Source organism: Diceros bicornis, chromosome 23, assembly GCF_020826845.1.
Source record: "Diceros bicornis minor isolate mBicDic1 chromosome 23, mDicBic1.mat.cur, whole genome shotgun sequence".
Taxonomy (NCBI): Eukaryota; Metazoa; Chordata; class Mammalia; order Perissodactyla; family Rhinocerotidae; genus Diceros; species Diceros bicornis.
In genome coordinates this window covers 2,366,855-2,392,505 of record NC_080762.1, presented here as the reverse complement: position 1 = coordinate 2,392,505, position 25,651 = coordinate 2,366,855, and the positions used below count along the sequence as shown (strand labels likewise).

The following is a 25,651-nucleotide window of genomic DNA, read 5'->3' as shown; positions in this document are numbered from 1 at the left end:
AATAATTAACTCGATCTTGGGGAGTTAGGGAAGGCTTTCTAGAGGAATTAAAACATGAACTGTTACTGAAGCAACAGTGACGTGAAGGAGGGCTGTCCGCTACACTAAGGCCAGCTTTTGGGGCCGTTCTAAAATACGCTTCAAGACCTAAGGAACCAGGAAAGAGTCGTCAACAATTCTACTCAACTAGGTATAAATACTATTGGAAGATGAGATATCTAAATAGGAGACAAACAGAGAAGTCAGGAGAGATCACTCAATATACCTGACTTTCTGGGGAAAAACATATTCAAAAAGAAACAGTTTTCACCCTCTAAAGCTAGAACTGAAAACGGCTATTGCCTTCTGTTAACCTGGCTGACATCATTTAACGGATTTATTTTTTATCTGAGTGATGAAAAATAGAAGATTGAATCAGTGAGCCCAATACTTCCTCTGGGTTATCGTCCATTCATTCACAGAGAGAACACCCACTCTGTGCAAGCAGGCCATGATGCCAAGGTGCCCAGAGCCACACCAATCACCACGGGGCTGCGGAAGCCTTTCGCATGATGACTAGCTCCTGTCTCAGACAGCAGTGGGACCGGAGTCTGCCTAAGACGCCAAATGCAAATATCTGAACAATTCCTTCCAAGTCAACAAGGATTCGGGGGTAGCAGTTGGCACCTACTACCTCCTGTCCCTGGGCTGAGGATTCTGAGTGCTTGAAAGGAAACTTTGAGATATTCCTGTACCTTTGAAGACCTAACAACCTCATTACATGGACAAGACAAACACAATAAGCCAATGACCATACAAGAATGTAAATGATCTAGTTCTAGAATAATTGACACAGATGGTACATTGGAGACAAGGAAGGCAGAGATGAATAAAGGGCCCAGAACAGGAGAAGAGGGCTTCATGGTCTTGTGCTGAACTCTGAAAGGTAAGGAAGGGTGTTGACTGGTTAAGGAATTGCCTAGAAGTCAGACTGAGCTGACATTTGGGAGACATTAAATCACTAAGTTGAAGAAAGTCCAGAAAGTATCACATGTGTTGACCAGAGAGAAAATGAAAGGCTTGAAATGCAAGATAAAGAATTTGAATGAATGCTTTATTCATTAAGCAAAGAGGGTCTCTAGAGAATTTTGAGAAAAATACGGACAGCATGAAATACTGTCTCAGAAAATTAACATTCATACATAGGAGGGACAGACTCAATGAGTCAGGCAGCAGACTATGATGGCAGTAGACATAAGGCGTAAATCTAGAGGTGATGTGGAGACAACGAGATAAAACTCAATGATACTGAATACTAGGAGGTCCAGGGGTTGGTCTGGCCATCTGACAAATTGGAGATGAGGTGAACGGTGAGGAGAGCTGGAGGGGGAGTTGGGAGAAACATGGTGAGCTCAGTGGGGACAGGTTGTTTGCAGGAGAGTCAAGTGGAAATATCCAGGAAAGAGCGGGACATAAGGGCCTGCAGTGCAGGTAGGAAAGGCCTGTTCTGGAAGTTCCCCTTGGGAGTCACCATCATCCATGAGCCATGTGGCCAGAATAGGTATCACAAAATCACCAAGCACTCTGTTCAAGGGCCCCAATAATGTTAGTTTATAACAAGTTTGATTTAGCAAAGCACAAGGCTGTTGATGATAAAGCCCACAAGGAAGTAAGTCTCACCAGCAATTTATTTCGCTCTGTGAGAAACCATTTAGACACCACGATTCAGACACCACCCTACCCCGCATCCTGGATTCTGTTTGGTACAAACCGGCTGCTTATGTCAGAGCCCAGCGGGTTTACCAACTCACCCGAATACAGCACAGAGAAATGGCGATTTTCTACGGCAGTGCTTCCTGGAGTAAAACCCTAACCCACTGGGAGTACTTGAGGCCTAGTGGCTTCTTTGGATTTCTGGAGACAGTAAACTACAGAGGGAAGTAGGAATGAATTAAGTTTCTTTTGACTGAAGTTACCCCCTGAGTCACTGATCCAGAATGACTTGTTTGTTAAATAAAATTAAATTCAACCTCCTACCCAGCAGCAGGCATAGCCTATCTCTTGTGACTTCAGTAATAAACAAAATGAGGGGCTACGTCCTCTCATTGCCATCCTGCCCTCAAAGTTTTAAAAGATCTAAAAGACTCACCCTAGTCCCCATTTAACTATATACATGAAAAAATGAGAGAGGGTTCCATCCTTAGACTCTTTCATGTATTTCCAAATTGAGATCTCAGGGTTAACACACAAGATCAAGAAGATCTTTTTTTTCTAACTAGCAAACCAAATTGCCTTGGGGCACTGGGGTAGTTTATTACTTATAAGTAACCTTAAGAGGGAGGGCAATAGAACCTGCTTGAGGAAAGTAGCAGCAATTATGGAAGAAAGTCCCAAGGGAAGGTGGCCAATGCCACTCACCTAACAACGGCCACCACATTAGCTCTGAGATGGGAGGTGCTTAATCCCAGGCACATGATGTCCGAGGCAGGGTGTGGATCCCTCTGAGGCAAGACTCCCCAAGGCTGTAGGTCTCCTGAAGGCCTAGAAGCACAAGAGCGCCACTGTGAACATGGAAATAACAGAGGCCCTTGACACCCATCTATAGGCGGCTTCTCTGCCTGGTCCACCCTGATTGCCCACCCAGAGCCCTGTGCACACAGAACTCCCGCTGCTCAGTGCACACTCTAAACTACGGTCAGCAGAAGGAACTGACGGGAAGACGGAGAGCTCTGAAGTCAGACCTGAGTTTGAATCCTACTTCTTTTGTCACATGGGGAAGATGCCCAGACAACGTACTGTCCACACATATAGAAGGAGATTGGAACACCAGCCGCATTGGGTGGAGGTGAGAGGTGAGTGAGATCAGCGTGTCCTGCAACCTGTCTTGCTCGTGACAGGTCCTCGGTAGATGTAGCTGACCCTTGGACACACCTTCTTCCTCTGCTGAGTGCACCTTCCAGCCACCTCTTCCTGAGGAGGCATCTGTCCATCCTTCGAGCCCTGGCCCAGCATTATGACCTCTGTGAAGCCCGCCTCAACCCCTCCTCTGTGCTCCCATCACATCTCCAAGAGAGCAGCCATCACACTGTAACTGCAAACTCTTTGAACCTGAATCTCTGGATGGTATATTTGCAAACGTCCTGAGGCGACCTGATGAGTAAAGCCCAGGTCTGGACCTTCCATGAGTATTTGGGAACCAGCACTATAGGTCAGTCATGCCATACACACATTATATCAAAGAATAATAATAATAGCTCATACGTGGGGATCCCTGAGGTTCTGGACACTGTTTTATGTGCTTTGCACAGATTGACGCCTTTAATCCCCATAAGATCCCTACGAAGTAGGCACTACTATTTAAGATGAGGAAACTGAGACCCAAAGAGCAGAAGTAACTCACCCAAGAAATAACCTAATATTCAAACCCAAAAATACAATGCCAGAGCGCAAGCTCTTAGCCATAATGGACTATCATGCTTCTTTTTAGGTGTGTGTGAGGAAGATCAGCTCTGAGCTAACATCTATTGCCAATCCTCCTCCTTTTTTTTTTTTCTCCCCAAAGCCCCAGTAAATAGTTGTATGTCATAGTTGCACATCCTTCTAGTTGCTGTATGTGGGACGCCACCTCAGCATGGCAGGACAAGCGGTGCGTCGGTGTGCGCCCGGGATCCGAACCCGGGCCACCAGTAGCGGAGCATGTGCACTTAACTGCTAAGCCACTGGGCCGGCCCTATCATGCTTCTTTATAAATAAATTTTAATGTTCAAAGGCAGGACATGCATGCAATATATTCCTTTATGTGTCATATATGTGACAATTACTTCTGTTAAATATTTTTCTTACATTATAATACTCATTTTCTTTTTATAGTACATTTAGACTATTTCCTTTCTGGTGTGAAACTTCTTCAATATCATTGAGCAAATATTTTTATAACTCAATGGGAAAATATGTGATCGTACTTCCAAATACTAGATTTTGCAACTTTTCAATTGTCTTTTTCTACATTCCTACTGCTCCAGCAGAAGGTGCCAAATGACAAATTGCTCATTTCATCACCGGACCTTGCGTCCTTTGATAAGAAAGAGAAGGGTGTGGTGGTGACAACTGAGGACACTCGTCAGCTGTCCCCAAAGAAGGAAATGGAATCGCTACTGTGACAAATTAAAATCAGATTTGAGGCTGCCACTGGTTGCTTTAATTTTCCTCAGGGAGGAGTTGGTTATTTCCCGTCATGCAAACTGCGCATCATTGAAAGAAAGTTTCTCAAAATGTTTATAATATGTTAAGTAAAAAGAAGCAGGATACAAAATTGCTTATCTTAAAAGAAGATCTCAGTTATGTTTTTAAAAATACAACAAATTTTAGCAGGGATCATTTCTAGATGATTATTATTTCCTTCTTTCTACTTTTCTATTTTTTTCTACCATAAGCATGTATTTCTCTTCTAATCAGAAAAAAAATAAGATTTTATTAAAAGGGAAAAACTCAAAATGCGGACAAGAAATAGAGTCTTACTGTTTTTCTAAATAAAGTAACATCAAGATGCAGAAAATGAAGTTGCAGCCATGGGCCAGAAAACACCGTCTACTAGGCCACCTGGGAAACTGATCAGAAATTGTGCAACTGGGGATTTATCAGAGCTGTGTACCGTACTTCACAATGATGGCTGGTCATTTCAAGACGGAATTTATTCCAAAGAGCATGAAACCAAAGTTCTAATTCACGTTTAAACAGCACTTCACATTTGATGAAGCTTTTAAATGAGATCTTTCAGCCCAGTTTCTCACCTTTACAAGCAAAAAAAATAAACTCAGCGAGGCCAAGTGATTCACTGCAGGCCGATGAAAGACTTAAGACCCAGGATTCAGGTCTTTGGGCCGTTTTTCCACTCAAGCGCACAGCCTTCCTTAATTAAACTTTACCTTAAAAATATAAAATAAATGCTATCACTTGAAAACAAGGACCCCCCAAAGGCGCAGGGAGCGGAGCCAGCTGCCCACTCTCTGTCTGCTCCCTTCCTGGGCTGGAAAAGGAGACCTGGAGTATCCACCCTTACAGGGTTATTGTGAAAGGTAGTGAGTGTCTGTGCGGAGGGCTGGCCCAGGCCCTGTCACGGGGCGGATTCTCAGCCCATGTGGACTGTTGTTATGCTGTTATTCCTATTTCTCTCCGACCATCTCTAGAAGAGTATATGACACATAGCAGAACAGCACACTTGACTTACATCGAAGAAGAGAGTAATTTATTAACCCTCTCAGTTTCCCATTCTTTCACTTACTCATCCTTTCAACGAATATTTACTGATCTCCCCCCACAATGCCAGACATGTCTCCCTCCGAAGGATGGTTGTCAATAAAGTGGGACAGAGAAAACGGCAGCTGGAGACGTGGGCTTAGGGAAGGCTTTTTGCAAGACATTGAAGCAGGCTGAAATTATGGTGCGAAAGATCCAGTTGAGAAAGAACAACAGAATATACGGGAGAGAAGAGTCATAACTGGGAGGAAAGAGTCCTGGAAAGGTGGGAGCGGACTGGCCTTAGCAAAGACGCAGCTCCTCTAATAGAACAGGTAGAAAGAAGGAAAACTGGTTGCAGAGTGGGAAGTTTTGTAGGCTTTGTAGCAGAAAAGTAAGGGATTTCCCCTCTGGTGACTTCCAGTTTCTCCGCAAAATAGGACACAAGGTGGAGATTAGTGGAGACAGGGCGCTGGAGGATGCTCTGAGCTGGCCCGTCCTGCATTGTGGCCCAGGAAAATAGTTCTGTGCTCCGCCTGGGCACCAGCCCTCAGCAGCAGAAGTATCACAACTGATGCACCACCAAAGGGAAATTCCAGCAGCAACACGGTGATCTGGCCCCACCTTTGTCAGCTGTCTGTGCCATTGCCTTCCCTTGTCCTCACAGAGGGGGCCTTTATAGATAAGCCTGTCACCATTCCTGTGCTCCCTCCACATCTCCCCAAAATACAAAACTGAAAAACAAAGTGATGACCTCATGTCAAAGACTGCTCTCTCTTTCTCGTGCTTCCCTGTGCTCTGCAGGTTATATAATCTATAAGGTGTGTCCAGCCATGAAAACAAGTTTCGTCTCTGTCCTGCACACCCACCCAGCTACCATCCACAAGGGGCAGTTAGCATGAAGAAGGTGTGGCGGCAGCCAGTCTATTTCTAGGCAGGGGCCAGGTGATGTTCCCTCCTTGCTCTCCATCCCCCAGAGGCTCTGGATCCTTTGGAAATGTGAAGATTTCCAGCACCTTTTCTCCCAAGAGCTGCTAAGAATTTAGTCAAGTAGAATGTACTTACCTGAGCATAGATTGCAAGTCCCGGTAGCCCCCTTCCCTCTCCCACCCACCGTTTTTTGACCATCTTTGCCACATGAGGAAGGAAAGGCCCTTGTCTCCTCTCTTCTTCTTCTCTCATTCTTTCATTTTGTGCCTTACCACGTTAGTTCTAGTTTCTATTTTGGAGACAATTCTTGGTAAAGACCAGAAACCTAAAGATCTATCCAGAAAATCTTCTCCTTGGAAGATCTCGAATAAATCCCCTTTTTTTAAAGAAGAAAAGATAAACTAGATAAAACAATTCCTATTTATTGAGCAACTACTGCATGCCAGGCTATGAGCTATAAGAGAAAAAGGATGAAAAAAACATTTTGGGAAAGGCTGGTACACAACTCAGATGAACACTAGATCAATTGGCAGGTGCCCCAGAGGTTCCAGTGGGGGGAGCACTGGACATTCTAGGAAGGAGGTCATGGAGAGGTTGGCATTGGCACTTGGACAATGATTGCACTTTTGTAAGTGGAGTTTTTTTAAATGCATTCAAAATAAAGACCAGGGGTGGAAAATGCTGGGTTTATTCAAAGGGTGAGTCCCTCCGGATCCTGGACATCGGGTGTGGAAGGGAGGGAGTTGCACAGTTGGAGAGAAGGTCATCAGAATTGATGTAAAATTAGGCTGAAACTTTTCCTAAACGCTGAAGATTGGTTGGAACCAGACCAGGGACCATCTTGAATGCCAGTTTGTCGTTTACACTATAAAAAATAAAACAGAGAATCACTGAAGGCTTGAGAGTAAAGAAAAACAAGTCTTTTCCCCCTTGTATCTTGCACAGCAAGTGGTTGCTTCTTCTTAATATTAAAACTAAGTCACAAAGAAATGGCCAGTTATTCCTGGATGTACAATGAAATGCATTCTGTATCATTTCAACACCTTTAGTCTAGCCTTCTATACCTCAGATCAGGACTTCTTTATCAAAATGCTTTATAGAAACAGCATTTACTGGTCTCAGTGTTCAATTCTATTTCAAATTTGTTACATAGAAAGTTCCGGATCTGAATCCAATAACAATATACAATCTGTAATTCTAACTCTAAAGTTGGCAGATATTTAATGGACGTGTTCTATGTGCTATGTTATATGTATAACCTTATTTATTCCTCTCGACAATGTGTAGGTTCTGTTAATTAGGATCACTCTCAATGGGCATAGGGGGCAATGGAGACACTGAGAGGATGCAGAAGTCTACACAGCTGTGTGGGACACAGTCGGATTGCAAAGCCACACAGTGACTCTAGAGGTCGACCTCTGTGCCCCTCTGCTGGAAGGCTCTACAACCCTCCCTGGTGAGGAGGCAACCTCTGGCAGGTCTCCAGACTCACTAAAGTGCTGAGACACTCTTCGTCAGTCATTTATTCACCCAATAGATATTTATTCAGCACCTACTTTGTGCCAGAGACTGTTCCAATCGCTTAGCTCCAGCCGTGGGAAACAGACCAAGTTCCTTCATTTAAAGGATGTCTTTTCTTCCAGTACTTTCTCTACCACCTGTATCCCTCTTGATTATAGCAATAATCACTCTGTACAGGGCAATGTTAGGTCTCTAAAATGTCAACATTATTCTTGATATCACTGCCAAGGTATCTTAATATTTGTGTAAAAAATCATTTTCACAGGCAAATAGATTATGATACTTCAGAGGGAAATGTCTTGAAAGACAAGTGTTGATTAACATATTGAAAGACAAGCACGTTCTAGTCAGCCAAATGTTCTCTTAACTGGGTATTGCCAAACATGGATAACCTATTTGGAAAGAATTATAATATGACCCAAAACTCCTAACTCAAATGCTATTTGGGGGCATAACTTAGCTTTTCTCCAGTGACTCATAACTTCTCAGAGTCTTACACTGTTTCAAAGTCGATTATTTTAAACAGAAATTATTAGCTGGAACTTCAAAACAATCTTTGTGAAGAGTTTAACTTTCTTATTTTTAAAATTCCCATTTGCTGAAACTATAAAGGCTAGTGGTGCCACTTGAGGTTTTGAAAATAATCTAAAGCAGTGGGTTTTTATTTCATCTGTTTGGAAACGACTAACAGAGTAATACAATGGATGGATTTCATCTAACACTAATCGCTGGATAAGTAAGAAACACCCACTATAGGGAAATTAATAATAAGACACATCACCCTAGTCTTATGACAGGAATGTTCTCTTAGAGTATTTCTGAACTCTCTATTTAGCAGCTCTCACCACCTTAAATCACCCTTTGGTACTATTTTTTAAGTGTCTTAAATAGAGAAGACTAAGAGAAGGAACACTTTTACTCCTTTAAATGATCACGAAGAGGCTCTGGTCACCATTTGCCAATGATATTAGTGGCATGAATGATAGGAAATGGTGACGCAAGGTAATTCAAGGTCAATTTCAATTACATATGAAAAATGAAAACTTGGACTGAAGTATTAGGAAATTCTTAAATTCCGCTCCTTAAATTGTGGAGTGGAATTTTAAATGGGGCTGAGAAATATGTGCAAAGCATCAACACAATAGAATATTATTAGAAAAGCTATACAAACAAAAGAACGTTAAAATGACTTTGCTATATAAAGTTCAATGCCAAATGACAGTGTCTCGTGCACACACCTGGTGCCAAGCTCAGGCCCTCTGACTGATAGGAGTTTAATGCTATATCCCTATCTATTTCTCTCTCGAGAGCAGTGGAAATCAAATTTGCTTTTATTCTCATCTTATATTAATGAAGTGGAAGCTCTACAAGGAAAGGACCTTTATTTTGCTCCCTGCTGTGTCCTGGTGCCCAAAACAACACTGCACATGGCAAGGGCTTGATAAATATTTGTTGGATGAATAAGCAAATTATTTAAGGTGTTTATTCAGAAAGACTTGTTGCTATAGACGGCATAATGTATTTTTACTAAACAAAGATAAATTGTACATAATATGCTGACAACAGTAGCTGGAAAGTTTGCCCTGTTACAAGAATTTTTTCAAATAAGAGTTCAGTAAAGAGTATCTTCATGAAGATTATCAATATTATGTGGTATAGGTACTATCTTACATGTCTTCCATTCTACTTTTAAATTAGTTGTATTTGTGATAAGGCATTAATATTTGAAACGCAATATTTAAGACATATTTTAGCAAAAAGAGAATATGTTCTTTCTAAGGAACAAAGAAAATGAAAATATAGGACTGGATCATCCTTTGCCCTTAAGTCGTGTTTTCTGAGCCTGTAATCTTTGTTAGTATATATCCTTCACAGCACCATTTTCCAAAGCATACCAAAGGGTACACAAGAGGATCTTATTGTTCCAGAAACCACCCTTTTTCTTTCACTTTAATAGTTGAGTATTTATTTTAATGTGTAATAGGGAAAATGTAACTAGCACATCCAGTCTGTTTTTTTATTGATACCAGATTTATATGCTATATACAAGTAAAAATGGATTTATTTGATTTAAAGGAAGATATTAAGTAAATAGAGGTATAGGCAGATATAAAAACCATAATAATGGCACGTGGATGACTGAGGTTGGAGAAACTCTGACCTTGGTTCATGGTTGGAGCAGAGGCTCAACACAGCAAAGGCCGAGTTCTTGTAAGGATCTTCCTATGCTACAGACCGGAGTCTGTTACTTAACCACTTTTACTAGCTAAGCTTTCACCAGTAGAATGCCTTTTAAATCTCTCTGACCCAAGGCCTCCTTTTTATAGCATATATTTTATAATCTCCTTCTTTACTAACTTGAAAGGAAATCCATAGCCTACTTATACATATAAGAGCCCCCCCAAAAACAATCTAAGGTCCTAGCTGTATTATAAAGCAGAAATACAAGAAAAACAATATGCAACTTAATATGTTTTCATTACGTGAATGTTTGTGCATAACCATCCTAGAAGGCACGTATATGAAGTCATATATTACAGCTGCCTGCAGAATCACTGTGAATGTGGCAGCTATGAATGCAAGACATACCTGTGCTCTGTTGGTAACACAATCAGGTAGCATAAGCAGTCTGGCCACTGGTGATGTCCTAAGATGGAGAACAACTCCAATAAAGTCCTGTCTGCCACCTTCCTGCCAAAATTACATTTCTCCGTTGGTTTGCATAGTAGTTGCATTGCTGAAAAGGGAATATTAAAACTGTGCAAAACAGTACTTTCGGTTTATATGTTAAACATGGAACAGGGGTTAGGTTCCAGGTTCAGATCACTATAAACAGACTTTTCACATACATAAATTCCTGAACAGCCACTGAAAAGTTGAACAAGATACTAGACAACTGTTTGGTGTGCGGAACTGTCCCACATGCTTTAGAACATCTAGATCCCCAGCTCCCTTGCGCTAAATACCCCCCAACATTTCCCAAATGCCTCCCACATCCACCTCATAAATCCAATAGCACTCTCGGGCTTATTTGTTGCTTAAGCTCTTCATGACTAAGTAACGTGCAGGTATTAATCCACTTTGGGCTTTTTATTTATCAGTGATAGCTTTGGGGTCTAAAGTATCTTAAACATAAAAGATTAGCTGTAAAGTAGTTACAACAATATTTATTTTATTCTATTTTATTATTATTACAGAAGTTTTATTGCTTAAGGCTTGTTGTTAACTGTAAAGTTTCTCTTTTGGCTTAAAGTTGGTAAAGAATAAATATTCTTAGAGTAAATTTCAGGGACTTTGGCTGCTTTTAAGAAAACTATTTCAAACTTGGGGCTCCTGAAAGAATCTGAAACTCGATATAACTAGAAATCTGGTTACCAAAAATCAGATACTTTTTGAATTATCTAAGCCTCCCAGGGCTGCAAATTTTGACAGCATAGCTTTAAAAGCAGATTCTTGGCATAATTTTGAGTAGGTTTTGACCAAGTCATGCTGAGAAATTTGCAACTGCAGCATTCGTTGGGGTGTACAAGAAAGAAAAAAAAAATTTAATGAAAACTTTCCAGAGTGAAGAACCTTAAACTTAACTGAACTCCTGAACTTGACGCCCTGTTGTGATCTTTCTGACACTTTGAGGAATGGTTCTGGAGGCTCCAAATAGCACACTGCTCACTCTTCATTCTTAAACACTGTGAAATCTGTCAACCCATCAGGTCATCAAGAGGGCAGAATGTGACTCGTCATTACTGAGAAGGATGTTCTCCAGGACACCAGAGAAGCTGGGCAGATTTTTTTTACCAAGAGCTTGGGCCTGACATTTTGAGAAAGAACCTGATTTCCATTCATTTGGAAAGCTGGCTCAGCACATACGCTTGAACCAAACATGCCCTCCACAAGTCACCAAAGTGACAATTTGACATCCATCCCACTAATTCTTATCAGAAATCTGATCCTTGGAAATAACCATCTTTATTCGCAAAGATGGAAAGTTTAAAATACTTGCCTCTGCTCAAGGTAGAACCTGATTTTTTTTTAATTAATTCTATTGCGTGCGACAAAGAAATCAGTTAATTTTCTTGGTGCCTGTTCTTCCGCTAGTTATAAGTTGTTTTTTACTGAGTTCCTTTACCTTTTGGTACTCTGTTTCTCTGCTTGTAAACCTGGAATAGGGGTTGGCGTTATTAGCTCAAGTTATGTTGTTGAGAGAACTGGGACCCCTGGGCACAATGGCCAAGTCAGTGAAGCCTTTCTTTGACTTCCACTCCTTCTGTCCCTCTGTCCACTGTGCTCAGTCCTGAGGATTAAAAGGTCAATGAGGCATGGCCCCTGCCCTCAAGGAACTCACATTGTAGTGCGTGAGAAAGACAATGACTGACGAGCGATCAGACCTGAGGTCGACCCTTGAACCTGGTTATCTCCACTAGGCCAAGGGCTCTTTCCTTGGAATTACACTTTTTGTTCCATCTCATCACAGTCTGTAGGCTTTACCTAGCTAGACAGCCCACTGGCTGAGACTCCAAGTAGAGCCATAAGGTCATGCTCAACCTGGCTCACCTACTTGGAGATAGACTGAACATGAGAAGAATGACAGCACTGTCATGGCGCCATAGCTGCTCCTGGAGATCCAAACCCCATGAGGGTACTGTTGTTATCCAACTACACTAGCTGCCTGCTAGATGGGCAGCCAGAGGTCCCAAGAGAGTGCAGATCTCCGCCCCTCAACCCCCAGGACCACTGCTTTCAGCTATTACCTCCATGAGGAGGAGGAGTAAGTTCCCCTCTTGACAGGGAGCTCTCTGAGGGAAGAGGCTGTGTCTTCATCTTTGCACCCAGCACTGCTCAGTGTCTGGACCAAAGTGAATCCTTGGGTAATGTTTGGAGAAGCAAAGGAAGGAAGGAGGGAGGCAAGGGAAGGATGAACTCTTAGACATCGAGGACAATTCCTCTCTTTGGTCACTCCACGAGTCCAATGCTGAAGCTACCAAGTTTCTGCCTCACCTTCCGCTCTGCCCCTTCCTTCAGACACAGCAACTAAACTTCCTTCTGAGCAATCCAGTGCTAATGAGCTAGGACAGAGAAACCTATGCCACCCACTTTCACTCCTTGCCATGTGCATCTCCACAGCCCCTACTTGAGGGGACCTCTCTACAGCTTTAGAGGTTATATGTATGTTCATATTTTTTTTTCCAACACAGGCTTCTTTAAGCTTGTTTTTAGAGCTCCATGGTCTCTATAGTCCTAAGAATAGGAACATGTTTCTGACTGACCACTCTACCCCTGCTGTTAGGTTTCATCTCATCTGGAAGGGCATGGGGGCCCAGCCCATTGCTGGGAAGACCACAACCTCACCAATAGCAAATATCAAACCCACATGGGATTGAGAGGGTGGTGCAAAACATTCCTTCCATTTCTTCTCAGATTGGCTTCCATTGGTACAGAGACCACTGCCAATGGGTGCTTGTGTGTCCGTTCTCTTTTGATCTCCTTTCTCCTGCCCTCCTTTTCCCTGCCCTCCTTTTTCCTTTCTCCTGTTCCTCTTCTCCTGCCCTGCCCTCTCACCCTCTCCCCCTTGCCACATCCCCTACACACATACCAGGCGCCATCTTGCCTCCATGCCTTTTGGAAAGACAGACTTCTGATTCCATCAAGGACAAGGGGCAAAGGGAGTCATCCCATTCTTTTTTTTTCCCTTATAAATTTTATTGTTCTTTTTTTTTTTTTTTTTTGAGTAAGATTAGCCCTGAGCTAACTTCTGTTGCCAATCCTCCTCTTTTTGCTAAGGAAGATTGGCCCTGGGCTAACATCCGTACCCATCTTGCTCCACTTTATATGGGAGGCCTCCTCAGCATGGCTTGATGAGTGGTGCATAAGTGCGCGCCCGGGATCCAAACCTGCAAACCCCGGGCCGCAGAAGCAGAGCACATGAACTTAATTGCTTTGCCACCAGGCCGGCCCCAAGTTGTCCCACTCAAGAGAGTAGAGCCCACTAGACATATAAACTTTCTGTTGCTCATATTTTCCACTTCATATGATAATTTCTAGGTGTTTTTATGCTAAAATATCCCTTACCCATCACAGCTGAAGTAGAAGCAAAGGTAGTGAAGACGATAAAGAGCCCATCTCACCACCTTTCTCTGGGTATTTGAGGGCAGAAACACTGTCTTGAAGAATCTGCATATTCAATACCATATATCTTGCACAGAGGAGGCTCTCAATGAAAATCTGTAGGTGGAGCCTTCCCAATGTCACCATACTGCTTAGATCTAAGCCCAGAGAGACTCAGAAAGAAGAAATAGCCAATTCAGGCCTAAAGGGCTTCAGTTTCATTCAGTGACAGCCACCAAAGAATATTATGTATTTCTTAAATAACCTTCCCTGATTAGAATATTTAACATTGTAAAAGTAATTAGAAATATTTAGAAAACACATAAAAGATACATGCGTTTTGTAGAGGGAAAGGAGGAGGGAGAAAAGAAGATAATGCCCCTGGGCCACTTTCAACAAGTAAGATTATGCTCTCAGACCACGTCTTGAGCAGCAGATGCCCTTCAGTTAAAATCTCAGGAGACTTGAAGGCTTGGCTCCGAAATGGTTAATCCTGAGGCTGTGAGTGTCCTGTCACGGTTTTATTTTGAGCAGCCTGTTTGCCCAACTCGGGCCCACTCCTTCCCGTCCCCAGAAACTGCCGCTCTGCCCTATGTACACAATGAAAATGTTTGTCTTTTCCAAAGCTGGATGTACGAACCAATGTCTGCGAATTTCTTTGTGTAATAACATAATAATCAAATCGCGTTAAGTCACTGTCAGTCATACACATGTTTCCAATTTTAAAACCCGCAAGCGATTTATTATTCACCCCCTAATATCCCATTTGTACATTTAGTGAGAGAAACGGGAAAGTTACATACACAGACTCAATTCCAAATTTTGCTGTGAAGTTATTTCTCGGTTGTTTTCCACTTATTTTACCAGTTGTCTTTCAATATTAGCATTACGGGATTTCTCACTCTGACATTCCCGTTCAGTGATACCGATTTTAATATTCAATCTTTAAATATTTACTATATTGATTTTAAAACACTTGTATTTATGAATTATATTGAAATTTCCTTTTACTGTTTTTGTTTTCCTACACTTTTTTAAAAGAAGAGGCTCAGATCTCTTACGTATGGAGACATCACTGTCCCCAAGGAACATAAGGTCCTCTGTTGGACTCACATGTCCCCTTCTCTTTGTCCTTCCCTGTAAAGAGCAGAATAGGATGAGCAGAGCATTGTCTTCAAGATCAGATAGACCTGGGTTCGAGTCCCTGCTCTGCCCCTTATCAGTTGTGTGACTTGGATAGATTACTAAACCTTTCCAAATTCATTGCTTCATCTGTAAAATGTTCCTGTTAATACCAACTTCACAAGACCCACTTCACAAGATCCCAAAAGTAAATGGGATAACAAGTGTAAACGACCTAGTAGGTGCTCAGTATTTCGTAGTTCCATCAGCCGAGCCCCAAGCCCTGTTCTTGCTATGGAGGGAATAATGGGAATGGGAAGCCAGTGTGTTGGTTCTAGATTAAGTACTTCAGTTTATCTTTGGGGACAATTCAGGTACCCACGCGGGTGGACACTGCAATAGTCATCTAAAACAATTCTTTCTTCTCTCTGATCTAGCATTGTGAAAATATGTAGCTTCCATGGCCCATTAATGATAGGAGTCTTACTGAGAGCTGGTTCCCTAAGAGAGTCCTCCACCAATAGTGCAATAGTGGTAGATGTGGGTACACCTAAGGGGCACTATAACCCACAGAGAGCTATGGGCCATAAGAGACAAATCTCAGTGTACAGGTAAACATCTCAAGTTCTTTGCTGAACTAGGGTGGATATTTACATTTAAAGAGCTATACTCCAACCACATATAACACCCACTTGATTCAATCCATTAAATCAGAGGATTCACTCAAGTGAAATATAATTCAAGTGGCCTTTGTAACCTATAAAGAGAAAGGAATTTGCTTTCTTTCTAAAGAAAAAAATACAAACGGTCTTTTTCTGAAAGTTTTTGGAGATACATGTTCCTATCCAGGCCTCTACCAATGGGTAAACTTAGTACTAATCTATCACCATTCTAAAGATACACTTATAAATCCAAAAATTCAGAAAAGAAATAGAAGTTCAAGTTCTTCTACACAGGGGATCACCCTGTTATCTATTATGTTAGATGAATAAATCTTCCGTGCTCTGGACAATTAATTCAATTCAACAATTCCATGGTAGTATCTATCATGAGGAAGGTAATGTGCTACAGTAGGTAGGAAAAATAAAAAGCTTATATCTCAATCAATAATAGCCTCATCCCTTCATTCCTTCATTCAATAAACACCTTTTAAGCCAGGCACCATATTAAATAAGACACGGTCCTGCCCCAACAGGGGCTGATAGTGGGCGCAGCCTCCGCTGCATAGTAGGAGAGCCAAGAACAACGGTTACTACAATACCAACTGCAAAGCGTTAGGAGCACCCACAGAAGGATCTGGATGCATCTCCCTGGAGGTGAGGAGGATGTGTTTGAGGCGGGCCATTGAATGGGTGGATGGCATTTCGACAGGCATAGATAGTATTCAATTGAAAAGGAATATGGGAATCAGTACAGAAGCAGCAAACCACGAGAGACCTGGGAAAAAACAGCAAGAACAGAGACCTATTGATCTGCAAGGGAACTGGCGAGCAATAAAAATGGAAAACTAAGTTGGCCTCACATTGTGGAGGGGGATGAATACCGGAATAAATAATATACACGTAACTACATAGACTCTGGGCAGCCACTGAAGAATTTGGAGCAGAGGGCTGACATGGTAGGAGTTGTGCTTGAGGAATAAATCTGCCAGTGGTAGGTGAGATAGATTGGAGGGGACAACTGGAGTCAGTCAGAGGGGTACCCCAATATCCTGGGGTGGGGGTGGAGAGCTGGCAGACAGAGTGAAAGGATGGGGCAGAGGCACACCACAGGGACTTTTGTAGTGAAATGTATCAGTCCAGACGCATGTCTCCTGATAGAGACCACACTTATTTTAAATATTTGCTGAGAACTAGAGGGTTAATGCGGCAGTTGTTAACCTCTGGAGTCTTAGAATCAACTGAAAGTTTGGTCACCTCAATTTGCTCACCACAAACCATTGCCCTCAAAACTCAGGATTTGCTCAACATTTCAAACTCTGAGAAGCAGAGAGTTCAATAAAACCACATTGTGCCTGGCACGTATTTCTTTTTTAGGGCCGAGGAAATTTGATCTGCTTCTTACTAATTCATTTACATTTCATTCAAACTAGGGTTTTCAAAAACCTCTCTATTGCCCAGAGAAGTCTTAAGAGCTTATTTTTAAGGCCTTTTCGCCTCCTTATAAAAAGGAAATAATAGTTTTCCAACCATCCCGGAACCCCGGAAGTTAGAGATTTATAACCCATAGGTTGGAATGGTTTCTATGGTAGGCAAAAGAGGAGGCTAAAAACAGCACATTTTGCCAAAAACCAGTGCATCGTGTCGTTGAGAACAAGGCTTTGACCCCCTTGAGCACTTTCCGAGCACGTTTCCTTGAGCTTGATGCAGCAGGTGTGGGTACAGTGCCCTGGGGAAGGAGTTTATCCTATTCCATGACTCATATCAGCCATGGTGATGTTCTCTTCACTGTCAAGAACATAAAAGAGAAATGGCAATTGAAAAAAATAAGTATGTTAAAAAGTAGAGCTCGAGAAACAATTTCCCCTGCCTCAAAGAAGACTTTCCTCTTCCTCCTCCTCCTCCCACTCCGTGGCTGTGTTGAAGCAAAGCTCTTCTAATGACAGCCATCAAGAAGTCGTGAGTATTTGTCACACATAGAAGAGCTAATGACTTGGGGCTTTAATACATCTCTATTCAAGACCTGAGTTTAGAGAACCTAAAATAACTTCTTAGCTTCTTTTACCTCAAATTGATTTCCCAACTTCAAGTCAAATTTTAAGATGATGATGTGTTTTATTTTGGTTTAGGTTTCTTTTATTTTCTTTTTTTTCTTTATTTTTTGTTTTGTTTTGTTTTTTGGTGTTTTTGTTATTTGTTGTTGATGTTTCATTGTATGTATTTTTTTGTTCATTTTTTGAAATCACAACTTTTCTATTGAAGACTAAGTCTAGAAAATGCCCTAGATGTTAAGGAATTTAATTTGTATTTTATCTCAATCCAATTGCTCAGGATTTCAAAGGTCATTTGTAAGGACTTTGTCTTAAATAGGTCCACCCATGTGACAAGTCTCCACTCTTGATGCTACAGGCCAAATCCTATCCTTGGTTGTCATCAGTTTCTACTCGCCATTTTCTGACTGCTGGGAATATATACGGGAAGATGCAAACAAATATGGCCATTTATGACCACTGATAATTTTTAGATGACTGTGCTAGACATAGTATTTTATTTTAAAAGGTTTTTTGGCAGCTGGTTCTTTTTGTGAATAAACGGAGACTTTAATGTCTAGAGATGCTAAGCTGTGAAAGGTGGGATTTGAGTACTGAAGTCACTACAGCTGAGTCTGAGTTATGAAATTTGCTGCAAACACATGAAAATAATTGAAATGTTTAATATGTTGAAATGAGCGTTCGGAGACTTGTATCCGTAGCACCCTGCCGAGAAGACTAGAAGTCCACAGTGTGCATTCTGCAAATCTATCCATATTGTTTTCTACACACACCTCTTTACTTTTTTTTTCATTTTGTAAAGTAGTCTACTTAAAAATTATATCTACAGGACAACTGCATCTTAGAATAAGTTGTTTCAATCTTAAAACCCTTGTGCATGCTTTCAATAAAATTGACATCCTAGGTGACCCCACTAACCTTCCAACTTTGCAGGAATCCTGAACCCTGAACTAGTAGAGAGTTCAATAAGAGAGAAAGAGCCGTGCCGTAAATCTGCTATTTGTGCTTCAGGACACCTAAAATCAAACTAATTAACTTTTTCTCATCTTTTCAAAAACTGCATATTTAAAACTGGGATTTCAACCTGATTTCTCCAAGGCTTATCATTCTTGACCTTAGAACCAGAGCACCGACACAAGAAAGATCTTTAATTCCAGCATCATGTGTTTAACACCTGTAACTTGCAAGACATTGTGGAAATTCAAAAAGAACGAGCAGGAATCTGGACCTCCAAGACTTACAGCCTAATAAGAAATTCAGAGATGTAAACAAGAGCGCCTTTGCCATCATGCCGGGCGCGGCTGTGTTACAGTGGAGGTCAGTCACAGCGAACGGCCGTGGCAGGAGGCCTGGGCCCTGGAACTCCATTTAGGGGTTTGAGAAAATGATTTCAAAAACTGACGTATAAGTTTTAGCATCTTGTACCTTATAAATTGACCTATTATTTAAAACAGCATTTGATGTTGATATTTCTGTAAACTAGTTGAGAGAATTTATTCAAGTTAAATCCACAAAATTTGTATGGAGTTTCTATTATGTGGAAGATTATGCACTAGATGCAAGGGATTACAAAGTCTGATAAGATGGTTTCTGACCTTTGGGAGCAGTAAGTTATTTATGGGAATAGCTCTACAGTATAAGACATATTAAATATCCTATAAGAGAATAAACAAAACATACGAATATAGCCACTAACCCACAAGGAAGTTCACTATGATTATTATCGTAATTATGTAATAACTATACTCTACACAATAAGTATTACAGTAATTATTAGCACAATAATTATCAGAGTAGGGCATTTATTAATAACACGTTATTTGAAAGATTGAGTTGGATTAACACTCTGAAAGTAGTGATACTATGCTTGTGGAGTTAGGTCTCCGTGTTTGCTTGAAATAAGTTCTGCTCACTTCAACATAAGGGCACATTGTTCTCAGTGTCACCTGAGCTACTTCTTCACCAGTTACCAACCATTCGAATTCTGGAAACAGTTGGTAGAGACCTTGCTGAAGGAACAGGTCTACAGTTGACAGAAGCAGCCTTATCACACGCGTGTTTATACCTTTTTTTATCCCAAATATTTATTTTAGATTTAAGGTTTCTCCTAGTAACAAAATTTATCAGCCCCTATAAAGAGAATACGACGTAGAGAAGGTACTCAAAATGAAAATAATTTTTATTAACATTTTTTGCATTTAAGCCAACCCCAACTTGTGAAATTTAAAAATTATCTTCCCGTCAGGCCCAATATAAACTTCATAACCCTAACGTTAGTGTCTAAATAGTGCAGAAATGTGTTAATATGTACATATTTGTGAACTTCATAAAAGAACAAGTGAGCAGAAGATGAATTTCACTGTTAGGGTCCATGTGAACATAGATTAGGCAATGGAACATTCTGGAGCACCATTTTATAACTGTTCCAAATGAGAATTTGGGGACCCACAGCCCATAAAATAACAAAATCCAAACAAAAAACACCATTAGGATAACTGGGAAAGCCTTTAAATAATGATTTTTTTAATTTTATAAAGGTATTAAATAAACCTAGCATTTCACTCTTAGGCACATAGTTAACACTGAATTTTCGCAAGCTGAATTTAGCTGAGTTGTCTGTAAAGCTTAGCTTACATGATCATTTAAATTTCTATCCAGAAATGCATATCACTATACCCCTAATTATCCAAGTAAATACGCTAGTTATTCGCTGGAAGTCCTTTTGGAAACAAATGTGTCAGATCTCATTCAGTAATTATGTAACACATTTCAACACTTCAAAAAGCAGTTCTTAGGACTATTATGCAGTATGGTGATTTATTCACAGACTCTTCCTTATATAGATTTTTTTCTCCCAACTATGCCTTCAGCTTATAACCTGGTTTTTCATTATCTTACGCAGCACAAATTGCTCCCTAAATAATAGTTGATAAGTAAGTTACTGATATTGTTTGAAATAAATTTATTTTTCTTGCTTTATTGAATGCTCGTCCCCTGTAGAGAGCTAGCTTGAGGAATTTTTTACGTTTAGCTTTATGTATGTCCAGAAATATGAAAACTAAGGCCTATTGTTTTCATAAATGGCTATCTAGGATCACTTCTGAATTATTTTCTTGTCAAATAAAGAATAACAAGATAGAAGTGCTAAATGGCATAGTCATTGCTTGCTTTGGTATTTTAGAAAATATTGGTAGCCAATTAATACTACAACTTGGCAGATATCTACCCGCCCATCTCAGACAGTAAATTTGAAATTACACAAATAAAGAATATACATCATTATAACCAATTTGTTCCAAAAATTTGAACACTGTCACAGTGAATGACATTGTACGCTACGTTTTTTTAACCTACAGGCTACCATAAAAAATTAACTCTGAGAAGGTTTTATTGGCCAGATTTATTTTACTATTGAATATTTTTGCATTATCTGAGCTTATGCTCCAAAGACGTGCCCGGGCAGGAACCAGGGTAAGAGGAGTGAAGCACATATCTCAGGCTCAGAATTTAAGAGGGTGCCAACAACCCCGTAATCAAGATATATATTATTTTAATGCCATATTCTTTAAGCAAAAGTGAAGGCCAAAAAATATCAAAAATGTAAATAAATATCAACAGAGAGCTACGTTCTGTCCTGTTGGTGGACTGTTGTCTGTTTGACTACAGGGTGAAAAATAAGTGGGGACGGGGAGAATCTTCTGTTTTCTCCTTTGGTTTAAGCACAAAAATGGACCTAAACTTGACATCTCAGCTCATGGCATCATTAGATTAGTAATATTTTAGTAGCAATGGTAATTTTAGTGAATAGAAACCATTGTTCCCTATCATCTAGATTTACTGTCTGTACTTAAGTGTCATTATCTTAACTATGAATCTGCTTAAAGTAGTACACCATTTGGAAAGCTGAATGGAAGTTTAAAAAGAAATAATCCATAATCTCAATTTGCTCTGTTTGTGGCAAATTTCCATCATGCAGTCTTATCTGGTTTGCTTCTGATTCTATTATGTAAATACTGGCATACTCAGCTACAGAGGAGAATTTCTTCTAGTATTTAGAATGGGGAAATTTTCACAGAATATAAAAAAAGGAATGGGTCATTGTATGGATATTTCCTTTTAGATTTGCCTCATACATAACACAGGCATGATTGATTGCACTTATTTATTGCAGCTATTGATTTCATTCTATGTAGTTCTGTACGGAACTACCACCGCTTTTCTTTGCTTCCCTACGTAGCAAAACTCAAGAGTCATCTATACTTGATGTTCTGGCCTCTGATTTCTCCCTTTCCATTTTCTCTTTCCCTTCTTCAACTCTTTATTATAAAATAATCTCACATTTTTAGAGAAATTGCAAGAATAGAACAGAGAAATTCACATGCCCTTTACCCAGGTGCACCAGCTGTTATATTCTGCCGCATTTGCCTGACCACGATCTGTTTTTTTCTTCACAACTTGAAGATCTGTTGTACACATCATGCCCCTCAGTCCTAAATATTTCAGCGTGTATTTCCTAAGAACAAGGGCATTATTTTGTGTAACCACACTTCAATTATCAAATTCAAGAAATTTATAGGTAGAATACTATTATCTCATATAGAAGTCCATATCTACACTTCACCAAACTATCCTGATAATGCCATTTATGGGCATTTTTTTCTGATTGGGATACAGTACAGGGTCATACACCGCCTTATCGCACTCTATCCGGCTTCCTTACTATGAAACAAAGCCAGAGGCTTTGTGTTTCGTGCCACTGCCATTTAAGAGTCCTGATCGTTTGGTGGAGTATCCTTCAACTTGGGTTTTTCTGATGTTTCCTCTTTACCGGGGTCGGAAGTGCATTTGGGGCAGGAACACTCCACAGGCCATGCTGTGTCCTCGGTGCGTTACATCAGAAGCGCATCATGTCGGTTTCTCCCATTGTTGGTGATGCTAACTTTGATTACTTAGGGAAGATGGTCCCCCTCTACATTTATCCACTAAAAAAAACTACCCATTTTTTCCTTTCCAATTAATAAGTCTTCTGTGGGGAGATACCTTGATACTACGTAATTATCCTGTTGCTTTTTAAACTTCCACTTAATAATTTTAGTATCCAGTGATGATTCTGGCCCAAATCAGTTATTACCACAAAGCTTGCAAAATGGAAATTTTCTAATTCTATTATTTCTTCTACATTATCAGTTGGCTCTCTCTGCATGGAAGAGATTTCCTTCCTCCTTATTTATTTACTTGTTTGCTTACTGTTGGTATGACATTGTGGATTCTTCATCCAGTCAATGGTTTATAATCCATTCTTCCACTATTCATTTTGATGCTCAAATTTTCCCACATTTGCTCACAAGGACCCCCTTCAAGTTGTCTCCTCTGTCATTTGTAAAGGAGCCCATCGTTTTTCAAGCTCTCCCTTGTTTTCTGGAGTAACAAGATGTTACCATTCATCTTATACTTTGCCTGCCCCAGTCCTAGACTCAGCCATTTCTCTTTTTAGTGAAAAGAAGTATTTCAAAAACAAAATCTGGGTGCTGGATGTGCTCGTTGCTACTAGGGTGTTGTTGCTTCTAGGCATACAATAAGATGTGCTGTTCTAAGTGCACAGTTCAATGAATTTTGACAGATTTCTACACCCCTCGTCAATTCTCCATCTTCATTGTGCTTGATCAGTCAGCAGCACTTGACAGTGACGGTCACACCTTCCTCCCTGCAATGCCATCTTCACTAGGCTTCCAGGAAACGATGCTCTCAGTATTCCTCCACCACCACGGGACACTCCCTCTCAGTCTCCGTTGATTTTCTCTACTCTTCTCCACACCCTTTAGAGCTGAAGTACTCCAGAACTCAGACACTGATGCTTTTCTCATCTGTATCTACATTCACTCCTAGGTAATCTCATCTGACAACTCCCAAATTTGTATCTCTAACCCAGTCTTCTCCTCCAAGCTCTGGATTTTATATCCACTTATTTCTACTTGTCACCTTCACCTGATTTTCCAGTAGACATGCAAATTCAACGTATGCAAAACTGAAATCCACCCCACACCTGTTCCACCTGCAGCCTTCCCCATCTCAAATGATGGCAGCTCCATTCTCCAGTTATTCAGGCCCAAAACTTGGAGGCACCCCAAACTATTCAGAATCCCTCCATTCTACTCCTCCATTCTGCTCCCCGCTGGTCTGAGCAGCCATCACATCTGGCCTGGATTCTTTTAGGAGCCTCAGAACCAGTCTCAATGCATCAAAGCTCCTACAATCTGTTCTCAACACAGAAGCCAGGATGAGCCTTTTTCAATACAAGTGTGATCATATCCCTCTTCTGCTCAGAACTTTGCAGTGCTTCCGCATTTCACCCAGAGCAGAGCCCAAGTGGTCAAAATGGCCTGCAGGGCCCTGTGTAATTCTCATGCCCCTTTTGCTCCAAGACTTCGTCTCTTACTCCTCCCTTTTTCTCTCCTCCACGTCCACAGGGAGTTCCCGCTGCTCGTCCCCCGTGCCAGCACGCCAACCACACTCTCACTCTGGGGCTATTCCAGCCCGTCCCTGTGTATGGAAGGCATTTCCACAGATATCACCTCCTTCACCTTTCAATCAAATTGCGCCATCTTGTGAGGCCAGCCCTGACCACCCCACACAGAACTCCTGATCCCTCATCCTCTGCTTTCCTTTCTTCCCCATCGCACTTACCACTTGCTACCACATTTTTATAAATTACTTATTTTTTGTGTTTCATGTCTATTGTCTATCTCTGCTAGAATGTAAGCTCCGTTTGCTCACTGAAGGATCTAGAACTGAAGGATCTAGAACTGAAGGATCTCACCAAGCATCTAGAACAGTGCTTGTCTCTTAGTAACTCTCAGAATATTTTTTAATAAATGAATGAACCACTTTATCCTGTACTTTGTTTTGATAAACTGATAGAGACGAGTGAGAACCCACAGTAGGGCTGAGTCCACACGCACCATCTTTAATATTGATGTGCGCCTGAACGCCCACCTCAGTTGTACTCCTCTCTCCATGTGCACATGTATGCCTCTCTCCATGCAGGAAATCTAGACCTACTTTAAAATAAAAATAACTTTAATCAGCCGGCATTTCCAGAGTAAGTTTTGCCTGCCCTGAATGAAGCCTTTGCATGCATAATGCAACCTAAGTAAGAATTGGTTTGGTCATTCGCTGCCACTGGGGAGTGCCACATTGCTCGGGAGGTCCTGCCCACTGCTTCCTCTGCTTCTGGTATCCATTGTGATTTTGAGTTCCATAGAGAAAGAGGGGAGATGGGAGGAGGCATGAAAGAAACCAGAATTTCTTAATATATAAACTGTACATTTTCCTACTAGATTCTTCAACTGACTCCAGATCCACAATTGGCAGCAAACGTCACTTATGTGGCCCTGGAGTGAGTCACAGAATTTCAGCTGAGTTAAGACATACCTTGACAGACATTCAGATAATGTGCCTGAGGCATGTCTGGACAATCACCATGACATCAATAGTCAAGTTTTAAAAAGCACACGTGACATGACTATTAAAATGTCTCTACCAACAGGCTCAGACTGTTGTGTCCACCAGTAAAAGAGAAGACACCCCATTAGCAAGTGGACACCTTCTCTTCTTGTTGCGGGGAGTCTAGGTCACTTTTGTACCAAGACTATTAATTCCTTTGCTACTGACGTTCCTGGGACATTAGGAAACACTTCCTTATGTCTAAGCAAGTATATTCTCAACTCTTCTGACTCAGGTGAAGGATTTGATCAGGCTAGAGAGAGTTTAGGATGAGAACCTGGTCTACATTATGGAACCTCACTTCCAACATCACTGAAAAAAGCATAACTGTTCCTTGCAAATCCATGCAGGAGTATGTGCATTTCACTTACCAAGCATACCAGCATCATTAAGGAAATGAAGTTTTTAATTCATATATTTCATGTCTTCCAAAATTACATTCAGAAATATCTTGACATTTTAATGAATGTAATAAATAAGAAACATCATTTTTATTCTAGAAGAATTTCAAATGTAGAGTTAAAGGGACTGTATTTAAGAAAGCATTGA

At 40.9% G+C, this 25,651-nt stretch overlaps 1 protein-coding gene across 2 annotated transcripts in view; it reads left to right on the top strand.

The window, feature by feature from the left end:
- PDE7B (phosphodiesterase 7B) overlaps positions 1–25,651 on the top strand; it is a 299,260-nt gene that overhangs the window by 231,622 nt on the left and 41,987 nt on the right. The window lies entirely within an intron of this gene.